The sequence below is a fragment of the Oxyura jamaicensis genome, chromosome 20 (genome assembly GCF_011077185.1).
Source record: "Oxyura jamaicensis isolate SHBP4307 breed ruddy duck chromosome 20, BPBGC_Ojam_1.0, whole genome shotgun sequence".
Taxonomy (NCBI): domain Eukaryota; kingdom Metazoa; phylum Chordata; class Aves; order Anseriformes; family Anatidae; genus Oxyura; species Oxyura jamaicensis.
In genome coordinates, this window is record NC_048912.1 from 13,432,281 (window position 1) to 13,444,196 (window position 11,916).

General features: G+C 60.2%; 1 long non-coding RNA gene across 1 annotated transcript; it reads left to right on the forward strand.

Moving 5' to 3' along the window:
* Positions 1-6,152: 6,152 nt before the first annotated feature.
* On the forward strand, positions 6,153-10,271 carry LOC118176925. Its single transcript, XR_004755580.1, has 2 exons — positions 6,153-6,652; positions 9,640-10,271. It is a non-coding gene; the product is annotated as an uncharacterized LOC118176925 (long non-coding RNA).
* Positions 10,272-11,916: the final 1,645 nt, after the last annotated feature.

Consider the following 11,916-nt stretch of genomic DNA (forward strand, 5'->3'; position numbering starts at 1 on the left):
TTCCTTCATCCCCCTGCTGTTGGTCCCCGTAAGGGTCCCCGGGGGGGCTCCCGTGCCCGCCGCCTGCTCCCCTCGGGGTGGGCGCGGAGCTGAGGCAGGAGGCTCCACGGAGCAATTTCCCAGCCGCGCATTAAAACCAGGCTGGGCGGAATTGCATTTCCCCGTCCCTTTAATCCAATAAGTCAGAACTTCTTAACTGATTAATTACAAAATTAATGAGGGAAATGGCAGGGTTTCAGGGAGGCGGGATGGTAAGGATTTTTTTTTTATGCTGTGCTCTTTAAAAAGACTGATGGCAATAAAGTTACCTCAATGCATCGGGGCGCTTTGATGCCTGGAACAGCAGTTCAGTTATTGCATTTACACATCTCCCCTTTATTTTTAACTGGGCATTGTTGAATATGCCCTTGTTTTGTCTCAGCTAGGAATATTCGAGGCTGCATTTGCCATTACACCAATTCTCCCTGCGCAAGGACTTATCTTGCATTATTGCCCTGCCTTAAATCTCAGCGCTGTGAGATTGTCAGCGCGCTTCGGGGGGCGAGCAGGGCCGACAGAACCCCGTAACCGCAGCTCACGCGGCGTTACCCCAGCAGCCCTGTGTGCACAAACACGCTCTTCCCGCTAGAAACTACTGCATCAAACTTCGCCCAGGAAAGTGCCAAGACTGAAAGTGCCACCAGGACCCCAAAAGGACGGGACCGATGCTCTGGGCTAGCCTGGGGGAGCCGTGCCGAAGCGCACCGAGCGCCCGCTTCCCCCCCAAAACTCCGCCGCAGAGAGCAAGGCTCCGACGCTGCAGCAGCAAAGATGCAGCAGTTTCCCCTCCCGTAATGAACTCCGAGGGGCCTTCGTTTCGGTGGACGTGGCCACGCTTGGCACGGAGGAATGGAGGGCAGGGATGTGTGCCCGAGTGCTATTTGCAGGTAGCCGCACTCGGTCTCTCCCCGCTGTAGCCGCAGCGCGGGGGCTCGCCGAGGATGGATGCTGCGGCGCAGCGGCTGCGGCAGCGGCTGGGAGCGGTGCCGGGACCCGGCACGGATGCTGCCTGGCTGTTTACACGCTGCTGAAATTGTTTGGAAAGCCTCCTTTAAGCAAACAGGCTCCTTCTTCTATTAGAGAGCGAGATTTTTAGGGCAAATATTTAAGGAGAGGCGAAACTCGCGGGGTGAGGGGAGGAGGGAAATCTTTTTTTTTCCTTCTCAAGGCACTTCTGGTAAATAAAGGAAGAGGGAAAGGGGACGGCAGTGACATCCAGCACACAAAAACGTGTGTTTGGCCCTTCGGCGGTGGCTTGGTGAGCAGAGCACCTGCAGGAGGCAGGCAGGAAGGTGCCTTTTGCCTTCACTGGGACCTTCCTCAGAGAGACAGGCTGATTTTTTAAGGGAGGGTGGTAAACGCATGGTGACAATACTTTTTTTCCCCTTTCCTTAGAGTAAAACAATCTCCCCGAAGCACCCACACTGCGGATCGCTTGCCTAGGGAAGGCTCGGGTTAAGCCCATTCCCTAAAAGCGAAAATTGAAGCAATTCTGTGCATTATTTTTCAATGAAAAGGGACTTGCTATAGCATACCTGGTGGCCCTGCCCAGTGCTGTGCTGTCCTCCCAACAAGGGCAGAACTGTTTCCATGTGCTGAAGTTACAAACCCTGGCGGGGTGCGGGTTTGGTGGGCGGGGGGCACTGGGCAGCCCCAGCCCGGCCGCAGCGGGTGCCGGAGCGGTGCCACAGCCCCAGCCCGGCTGAGCTCGGCTCTCCCCGGGTCGCTCACGGCTCCGCAGCAGGGGAAGGAGCGAGCAGAAACGCTGCTCAGCTCCCACGCGGGGGGAGGAAATAAGGGGTACACAGCCAAAACTGGGGCCGGGGCTGCCTGGGAGGCGCACAGACGGGTGCAGAGTGCGTGTGGACAGGCAGGCAGCCAGCAGCAGGGATGTCCTCACTGCCCCCGGGAGCTATGTCAGCTTAAAAACAAATTCCGCGAAAGATCTCCGTGAAGTAGACGCATGCTCCGCGCGCATCTAGGTGAGCAGACCCCGCAGGTTGTACGGACACGGCTGGGAAGGTCCGGAGCATGCGGGGCACTGCGGGCAGGCAGGGCACGAGCGGGTGTGCGGCCGGGCTGTGTGGATGGAGGTGCCACCCCGTTTACACTCGCGTTCGGCAATGCCGGGGAGCTGTCCCCGGGGAGCAAGCAGCGTGGCACGAGTGGGGCTGTGGGTATGCAGGGGGGGGAGGCTGCCCCCTTTCTGCATCCCCCCCTGGGGGCTCCGAGCGGGATGGGGATGCCCCGAGAAGGAGGTGGGGAGCTGTAGGGTGCTGTGAGGTCCATGCAGGGCAATAGGATGCACAGGGCCATGGGGGTGCGGGTGCTGTGATAGGGGGCAGCTCCTGTACGCACCCCGGATGGGATAAGCAGCCCCGGCTGGGCTGAGAGGGATGCGGTGGGGGGCTTGGGGGTGGCAGCAGCTGGAGGTGTCCCCAGCGAGGGGACAGCCTTCGTGCCCTCCGCCCGGTGGGCAAGGCCAGTCCGCGGCCAGACCCCCCCCCTCTCCTGCAGCCCTCGGTGCGGCCAGAGCCTGCGCCCGGTTTTGCAGAGCCCCCTTTTCCCAACATTTCGCAGCAATCCCGTTAAACAAGCGGCAAGCGGTATTTAAACATAGCTCTGTAATTATTAATTCCCCCCCGCGCCCCCCGCAAATGCGCGGGTTTAATTGGCTCGGCGGCGAGGAGGCTGCGAGAGCTGCCAGCAGACGAAGTGACCCCGCGAAACCAGGCAACATCTGGAGGCAGGGCGGCCACAGCCACCACCACCACCACGGCCCCGCGGAGCCGCCGTGCGCCCAGCCCCTGCCCAGCAACGACCGTACCCCAATTCCTCCCTGCCCCTGCCTCGGCAGCCCCGGGCAGCCCTCGGAAGCCCCCGAGCGTGGTAGGAAAAAAGAAGTCCCCCCCCCGGCGCTTACCTGCCCGCCGCCAGGCACGTCCCCATGGCACCTGCGGAAGAGGAGCCCTCCTCGCCTTTCAAACCGCCCGAAAAAACTTCCCCCGAGTCCTCCCGGGCGATTATTTTATTATTTTTCTTTTTAGAGCTAATCAAGGAAATAAAGTTAAAGAGGAGGAGAGTTCCTCTTGTTTGGGGTCCGCTTCGGGGGAAGGAGGGGGTGGGGGGACTTAAAGAGACCAGTTGCTGCCCACCGCTTTGACCAGCGAGGGATTCAACCCTTATTACCATTTTGTTTTTGTCCAGATTTGAAAGTAGGGCCCCCTGCATTCAAATCATCGCCCTCCGTCGTTATTGTGAAGGACAGGCCTTAGTGGGCCCCCTTCGGATTGTCCGCCGTGAACAATCCCCTCTTTTGTGGAGGTGTTTCTTTTTCCATTCACACACACCGCTGATGGCACTTCAGGCCCGGCTCTTAAAGCAACTGTTTGCAAAATTCTACCTTTCCGCCGGCAACTCGGCCAGGAAGCGGGGAGCTGCGGTTAGCAAAACATTATTGAGGCTCCTAATTTAATTAAAAACGCTAACGCGGGCAGAGGGGAAATGGGAAGAGGGAAAAAGAGCCTAAGAGGGGAAAAGCGGGAGCCCGGTTTATTTTCTTTTTAACCCGGCGGAGTCCCCGGGGGTGCAGGGAAGGACCTTTGCACGCCCGCCTGTGCACAAAGACGCCCGGTGCAGGCGCGTATTTGTGCCCGCGCTCCCGGGCCAAGGCTCGGACGTGGCACCCAGGTCCCCTTTACAAATGTTTTGAAAACGGGAGTGCAAACTGGGACGTGCACGGAGAGACCCCCAGAGGGCCACGCAGCGGGTGCCCGCAGCTCCTGGTGCGAGGCTCTCGGGGGGTACTGGGGTGCTGCACCCCGCTAAAAACCTCCTGCTCTGAGGGTTCGGGGTGAAAGGAAGAGCTGCGACGATTCAGCGGCCGTTCAGCCTCGGCCAGGCTCGAGGAGCGCGTTCGCAGCGAGGACGCCCTGCCTTTGGTTATTGTTGTTATCGCCAGCAGATCCGTAAATGTTCAAAGAGCAACACGGCCCTAAAAAGAAAAAATAAAAAAATAAAAATGATAATAATTCAGCTGGCGAAGCAGGGCAGAGCCTGACCTCCGGCTCCATGGATGAGTGCTTCGCTGGGACCCCTGCTGAGCCAATGCGGACCTTCAACATCAACTCCGAAATTGGTGTGATTTGCCTGGGAAACCAGCAGTCGTAGAGCAACTGGCCTTGACAAGATGAAGAGGAAATGTATAGAAGACGTTTAATGGGTCGCAAAAGGAGGAGGGGGGAGAAGCTCGGCCCGGAGAGCTTCGGATGCTCGGAGGGGCCCTCGTGCAGCAGCGGGGCCGCCAGAGGAACCCTTCCCGAGCCCGGCTTCGTCTCGCAGCCATCAGAAGCCACCCGGGAGTGCTGTGCCCCAGCAGAAGGTCGTTTCCCTGTCCCTACCTGGGATCGGGCCCGGGCTGGGCCTCCGATAAACCCGGCGATTTCTGTAACGCCGGGGACTGGCTGAAGGCAGGAGGCCGGCGAGGCTCTGTACGGAGCCGCGCGGGGCTGGGATTATGCACGCCTAATCGCCTAATTTTCTTCGAGTGATCTGGATGCCGTCCTCTTGGGCTGTGGAACATTTTATAAATAGCTGTGCTTGGAGTTAATATGATTTACTGGAGAGAGAGCGGTTAAGCAATTCCCCACCTAAGTAGAGCGGTAATGAACAGGCTCTGGAGAAGAGGCCTTCCCCACCGGCCGGCGGAGGGGGCGGCCAGGGGGAGCGGGGAGGCAGCGGGGCCACGTTTATTTGCGGGCGTGCACCGAGTGTCATTGATTTTTAATTGTGTTAAAAGGATTGCAGTAGCCACAGGCTGCCTCTAGGACCGGCCTTTTCCCTCAAATGCACGGAGGGAAGCTGTGGCCTTCCCCTCCTGCTACCACCTCGGCTAAATCCCAGTGTGGGAGCGAGGGGGGGTGGCTGAGCCCTGACCCAACGGCACAGCCCTTCCCCAAACCTGAACCCAAAGCAGGCCCAGAGGTGCCTGCCCGCTCCTCTCAGGACCTTTCCCTCTCCGGAGCAGAGCCAGGTTGGCCCCTGAGGGTTGGAGCAGCCCCAGGTTTGTCCCGGACCAACGGGAAGGGGACGGGTCCCCAGTGTTGTCCCCAGGACTCAGCAGTGCCTGGGGACGCAGGGAGCCGGGGACACCGAGGCACTGATCCCACTGACCCCCCCTGCTGCCACCGCTGAAGCCCTAAACCGAGGACGCGGTGATCCCAGCGGGGACAGCAGTGGGGACTCGGTGCCGCAGCTCCATCCCTCCTCCCACCCGCAGCCAAAACCCTCCCTGCACAACGTCCCGGGGTTCGGGGGAGCACTGCTGGGAGCCGGGGGGGGGGGGGCTCTCCGGGAAGGGAAGGGGGTGAGGGGAGGCTTTGGGATGCTGAGGACGGCCTCGCCGCTTGGCAGGCAGGAAGAGGAGAAAGCACACGAGCCCGACAGCAAAAAGCAGGGGAGGAACTGCAGCTGCACCCGGCAGGCGGGGGACAGCAGCTCTCCCCTCGCCCCCCACCCTGGCTGCTGCTTGCTCGCTGCTCCCCGCTGTGCCCCCGTCCCAGGGGAGATCAGAGCCCTTTGGGTCCCAGACCCCCAGAAAAATCAGCCCCAAGTCCCTAGGGTAGCACGGCCAGGCACGGGCACAGAGCATCCCCAGGAGCAGGATGGGGCTGTGTGCTCCGTGGTGACACGGGGGGGGGGGGGGCTCAGCCCCGCTCCAGCCCGCACCGCGCCGCGGGCACGCAGCCACCGGGACCCCCGCCCCGCAGGGCAGCTCCCGGCTCTCGGCCGTGCCTTCACGGCTGGGAAAAACCGGGCTGGAATCCGTCCTGCTGGTTGATCCAACCAAATGAACACCTCCGGGGGAAAGCACGAAATAAATCCCCAAAAGCCTTTTTCCAGCGCGGGGACACGAGCAAGGAGAGGGGCAGCAGGTCATTAGCACGGAGCAAGGCAGGAAATTCCCGGCAGCGGGATTCTGCCCTCTGAAACCACGTGCGGATATTTTTTTTTTTTTCCTTTTTTTTAAAAAAAATATTTTTTAAATTAAGATCACTATATGTTTTTTAAATGTCAAGCCCAGGAACAAGTGGCAGGGGTGGGGGCTGGGGAGCCGCGGGCATTCTTCGCTTCGGAAGGCCGAATGTTTCAAAGTTGCTGCTGTGCCGTTCGCTGACGGCTATTGTGTGCGCTTAAGGCCTTTGGGGGGGGGGGAGAGCGCCAGGAGGGGGCTCTGACCCCCCGTCGGTGTGGATTTGCTGCCCAAAGACCGTTAGAAAGAGGCAGAATGAATGAGGCTGAATGGAATTGTAATGCACAAGGCCCTCCTCCTTTCTCAAGGAGCTGGGAGGCCAGGAAAGCGAGTCGCGGGGAGAGCAGGCGGCTTTCTTGCACATGGGGAGAGGCTTTGCAAATCAGCAAATTGTGTATTGCTCGGGGAAGAGGGGAGGGAGGCGAGTTATTTATTGTTTTTTTTATTACAGATCCAAAAAAAAAAAAAAAAAACACAAAAAAAAACACTACCACCACCCTGCAGCAGCCGAGAAGACCAAAAGGAGACAGAGAAAAAGAGGGAGAGGAGACGTGATAGAAAGATCTCGTTCCCAAACCTCTTGTAAGTGTAATTACTTTCTAAGAAAATGATTTGCTTTCTAAGGAAAAAAAAAAAAAAAGGAGAAATGTAGAAGAATGCCGGCAATTATAGCCGGGACCAAACTCCGCCGGTGCCTTTCTGGGATTTCTGGGGCTGAAAGCGGAGGCCCGGAGCCTGTAAAAAAACCTCTCGGGGGGCTGCAGAGGCAGAGCTGGGCCTCGTTTTAAGGAGATTTTCGCTTTCTGCCCGGCTCGGAGGCGGCGCTGGGGATGGTGCTGAGTGCCGCCCCGCTACCTGGGCCGCAGCCCGGTGGCAAAGAGACAAAGGCGGCTCCGATCCGGCAGCAATAAGGAGGGGGGAGGCGTTTTTGGGGAGGCGAAGGGGTGCTGTGCGAGCGGCGCGTGGCACGGGGGCCGTGCGTTTGCGGCGGTTTTGTGGTGCCGCAGTCGATTTTGGGTTCGATCCCGAGCATTTCTGTAAGGCGGTCGTCTACGCATGGCGCGGGGCCGGGGCTTGGAAATGGCAGGAAAGTGGAGGCATGTTGCTCGTCTCCGGGATCCCTTTGTTCGGGGAACAGTAGGTGGTAGGTTTAAAAAGGCAGAGAGGGAAAGAGGGGGGAGAAGAAGGAAGAAACGAAAAAGCAAAAAAAAAGAAAAAAAAAAAAAAGGGGGGGCCCTTTTGGAAATCATCTGACTGTTTTCTTCCGGGCCGTGGAAATGCCGCGTTGGAGATTAAGGAAGGGCCGAGCTCCACACAAAATGTCTCGCTGGCACTGCCGGCGACCCCGGAGGAGGCTGCGGGGCCGGGGGGGAATTTATTGTCCTGCAAACTTTATTGGGGCCGAGCCAGGGCTGGGGGCTCTCTCCAGCAGAGCTGACACCCCGCTGAGCCGCTCAGCCCCGGGAGCACCGCACGGTCCCCAGGGGGAGGCCAGAGGGGACCGGGATTGAACCGCAGCCAAAAGTCCCCGAGCCTCTGGGAGGCTGCGGGGGGCTGGAGGGACCCCCCCGGCACCTCCTGCCCGGAGGAGGCCGGAGCCGAGCCTCCCTTCGGTGCCTTCAATACCATGGACAGCGAAGGCCGGGAGGCGGCGGAGGCAGCAAGAGGGGGAGGCCGGGGGGGGGGGGAGATGCCAAGGGGAAGCCGATGGGGAGGCCGATGGAGAGGCCAAGGGTGAGGCTGCTTCGCATCCCCGCACATCCACGGCCCAGGCGGAGGCCCCCCAGCTGGGGCTGAGCCCCTCTGGGGCCGGCCTCGAGGGCTGTCGGGGCTGGAGGCTGGGGGAAAAGGAGGCCCCAGGGTCCCCCGGGGGGGTGCGGAGCAGGGCGGGGGGGCCCTGGGGAGGCTGCGCTCGGGCGGCTTGTTTTCCTTTCGATCGATGCCAGGTCGGGAGCGGCGGTCTGTCGGGGTAAATAGGTCAATACGGAACGGGCTCTAACTAAGCAGGTTCGAAACAATAAAATAAAAGGAAGGCGTTTCGGAAGAGGGAAAGCGAAGGGGAAATTCCCCTTGCTGCATCACGCCAAATCCCCACATCCCCCTGCTCGGTGCCTGTGTCGGGCACCGCGGCGTTACGAAAGGGAAGGAGAAAGCCGCACACAGGCAGGGCGAAGGCTCGCGGCGCTGAGGCCGCCTGCTAAACGTGGCTCCTGAGCTGGGGAGGTGATGTTGCACCTCGCTGCAGAGCGTCGCTGCTTGCTCGCCGCTACCCAGGCTGCTCCTTTAGGAGATGTTATTTGGAGGCCGCTTTCCCCACCCCGGGAGCCTGGGGTGGCTCTGGGGAAGGGAGACGCCATCCAGAAAACAATTGTTTCTGGGGCTGGGGGAGATTTCCAGGGCCACAGCGAGGCGTCTGCCACCAAAATCACCTCCTGCCTCCCCCCCCGCCATGCCTCGCCCCTGCCTGAGGAGGGAAGTACCACGGGCTGTGGGGCTGCACACACGCGAACAAATCCTGGCCTGAAAGCTCGGCTAGCAAACGCGCATCACAACGCTGGCCGTAAAAGTTACTCCGGGCAAGGAGCAGGGGAGGGAGGAAAGCCCCAGCCCCGCGGCCCCCAGCCCCGCAGCCCCCAGCCCCGCAGCCCCCAGCCCCGGAGCGGTGTGAGCGCGTGCGTGCGGCCGCGTTTTCGGGGTGTGCGTTTGGAGGGGGGACGGAGAATCAGCAGCGAGGCAGCGGCTTGCTGACGGAAAAATGAACCGCACGCGAGGCTTCCGAGCAAAACCTCTCCGAGCGGGGCCCAGCCTGCTGCTCGCCGACAGCTTTTTCTCTCCCCAGGGATGAAATTCGGCGACCCTAGGTAAATAAATAAATCCCGGCGCCCCTTTGCATTGTGAGGTGACGAGGTCTGTAAGCCGAGCCAACGAGAGCCGCAGTGAAACCAGGGCCGCGTGCCCCCCACCCGGCGGGACGGGCGCGATGCGGCGGGGGGCTCGCGGCGGGGCCGCGGAGCCTGGGGCAGGCCACGGGCCGGAGGCGCTGCCGCGACGGCCAGGGTGGAAGGGCTTAACTCCAAAAAAAACGCTCCCGCAGTTTGTCGCTTGGAAGTGGGAAGCGTTTCCTTTCGGCCAAGCTGGTCCTCGTCGCCGCGGGGCCGCGCCGGTGCAGCGCTGGGAGCGGGCCGGCGTTAAAAGCGCCCATGTAAAAATTCGCATTGTGTGCTGGAGGGGAACCTCTCGCTTTAGATAACACGGGGCGCATTGTCTCTCCGCCGAGAGAACGGGGCTGAAATCCTACACGTTTCTAAAAAAAAATATGAAAAATGGAAAACCGGGGGGGGGGGGCGACAGGAAAAAAAAAAAAAAAAAACATGATTTAAAATTACAGCCATGTCAGCTTTACAGAAAATTATCGCTGATGTCTTTCTGAGCTTGGAAATATAACTGTAGGATGCAGCTTTCCCCTCCCCCTCTGCCCCTCCCCCCCCTCCCTTCCCAACAAAAAAAAAAAAAAAAAAGGAGAAAAAAAGAAAAAGCAAGAGAATATATAAAGCTCCTCTGATTAACAGTTTAGGTGCAGAACCCTATTTATAGGGTGCGCGCTCCGCTACACCGCCTCGGTCCGCCAGCCCGGAGCAGTACGTTATCGATGCAGCTGCAAGTGCTCAAAGCTTAAACAATATTTTCCGAAAAGCCCGGCAGCCCGCCCGGGAGGAAGGTGGGGACGGGCTGGCGATGGAGTCCTGAATGTTCCTCCTCCAGTTTCAAGGACATCTTGCTGATGAGGATTTGGTTAATGGAGGAGAACTTATGTCCTGGCGGTGACGTCATTGGGTCCCAATGTAATCCTCTTGTGCTGAACCCAATCAGCAGATGTGCTGAGAGCCGGGATGCGGAGAAGAAGCTCTAATCCCTTAGCCTGGATGAGATCAGCTGAAACAGCCAGGACTAGACCCCAAACCCCTCTGCTAGGAAGATCAAGAGAAAAGGGATAAATTGAGCGAGACGCCTCCTAACCCCTTTAAAGAGCTTTGGAGAAGAGAAGAGAAGAGAAAGATGGGTGGTGCACCAAGTTCATCTTGCTTTTAAAGCCTAGCGGGAGCCTGGTTTTCACGCCGATGGGGTCCTTCTGCATTGTTCCAGGGCAGGAGGAGAGAGAGAGGAAAAAAAAAAAAAAAGAGAGAGAAAAGGAAAAAAAAAAGAGAGAGAGAGAGAGAAAGAGAAAAGAAAGTCTGAAATTCAAAGCTAACGAGAGACTAGGCGCCTTTCTTATTCATCTCCAGCTTGCCTACACAAAAACAAGCATCCTGAGCCACGGGAGGGCGTTTGCACTGGATCTGAGCGAGGCAGCAGAGTTTGTGCCGCCGGAGCCACCGAGCGCTGCTTCCACCGGAGTGGGTAAATGTGCTCCGAGCTGTAAGGACGGGGTCTGGGCGACAGCGGTGGGAGAGCGCCCCAGCTCCACCGCTAACTTGGAAGAGCAGCAGGATTTTTTTACATATATATATATATTGTTTCGCCCCTTTTGCAAGCGACCTTAACGGGCTTGTGATTGTTTTTTTTTTTTAATTTTTTTAATTTTTTTTTTTCGGACGAAAAGGAAGGGGAGGCGGGGGAGGGGGTGAGGATTTTCAGACGCGGTATCTAGAGAGAAACCGTCCTAAAAATCCCTAAAGCGCCTCCGAGGCCGGCAGCGACCACCGAACCCGCTCCAGTTGCTCCCGATCCTTCTCAATTTTCTTTCTTTCCTTTTTTTTTTTAAATCCTTTTTTATTTTTTTTTCCCTATTTTTTCCGCATTCGTATTTTTTCCGAAGTGGAGCGATGCTTGCACCAACCCCCGGCGGAGCTGGGGCGGGGGGGGGGGGGGCACCGGGAAGGATGCTCTCGGCCCCCTCCGCCGGCCGAGCGGAGCGGGCGGGGGGGGGCTTTACCTTCCCCCCCTCCCCCCGGACCCTAGGAGGCAGAGGGGGGCTACGGGCTCCCCCGACACCCCGCCGGGACCCCCCGACCCATCCTCCGGGGAGCTGCCGGAGCAAGGGACGGCGGCGGCCGGGTGGGAGCAGCAGCCCCCCCCCCCCCGGGGGGGGGGGGGGGGGGGGGGGGGCGGGGGGGGGGGGGGGGGGGGGGGGGGGGGGGGGGGGGTGACACACACGTTTGCTGGGTTCGGCTGGGAGGGGTCGGAGCCGGGGATGCGGCCGTCTGTCCGTCCGTCTGTCCGTCCCATCCGTCCCATCCCTCCGGCCGGCCGCCCGCGGGGGGAGCCCCCGAGGGGCCGCCGAGCCCCGGGGTTTTGGGGAGGGAAAGGGGGGGGGGGGCGATGCTTCCTATTGCCCCCCCCCCAATCCCACCACATCCCTCTCCGGTGGATGGGGAGCCCCGGGATGGATGGGAGGGGGGGGGGAGCCCACCGGGGCGGCCTCTGCACCGGCAGCCCCCAGCCTCCGCCTGCCCCCAGCCCCCCCTCAGCCTCCTCCTGCCCCCCCACCCCAACCTCCCCCAGCCCCCCCCAGCCTCCGCCCGCCCTGCTCCGAGCGGGGGCCGAGCCCGAGCCCCTCTCTGCGTGTTCACAGCGGACCTTGATTTAATGTCCATACAATTAAGGCACGCGGTGAATGCCAAGAGAGGAGCCTCACAGCTTCATTTTCATGGAAATCGGGGACATAAACCCCCCCCCCCCGGGGGCCCCCCCCCCCCCCAGCCCTAATTACACCCAACAACAGCCACCGAGCGGTCCCGGGAGCATCCTCGCCCCCCGGACGAGCAGCACGAACAATGCCCGGCAGCTGCGGCCGGGGGGCGCCGGGGGGGGCACCGAGGGGGGGGGGGAAGCCGGGGGGGGGGGGG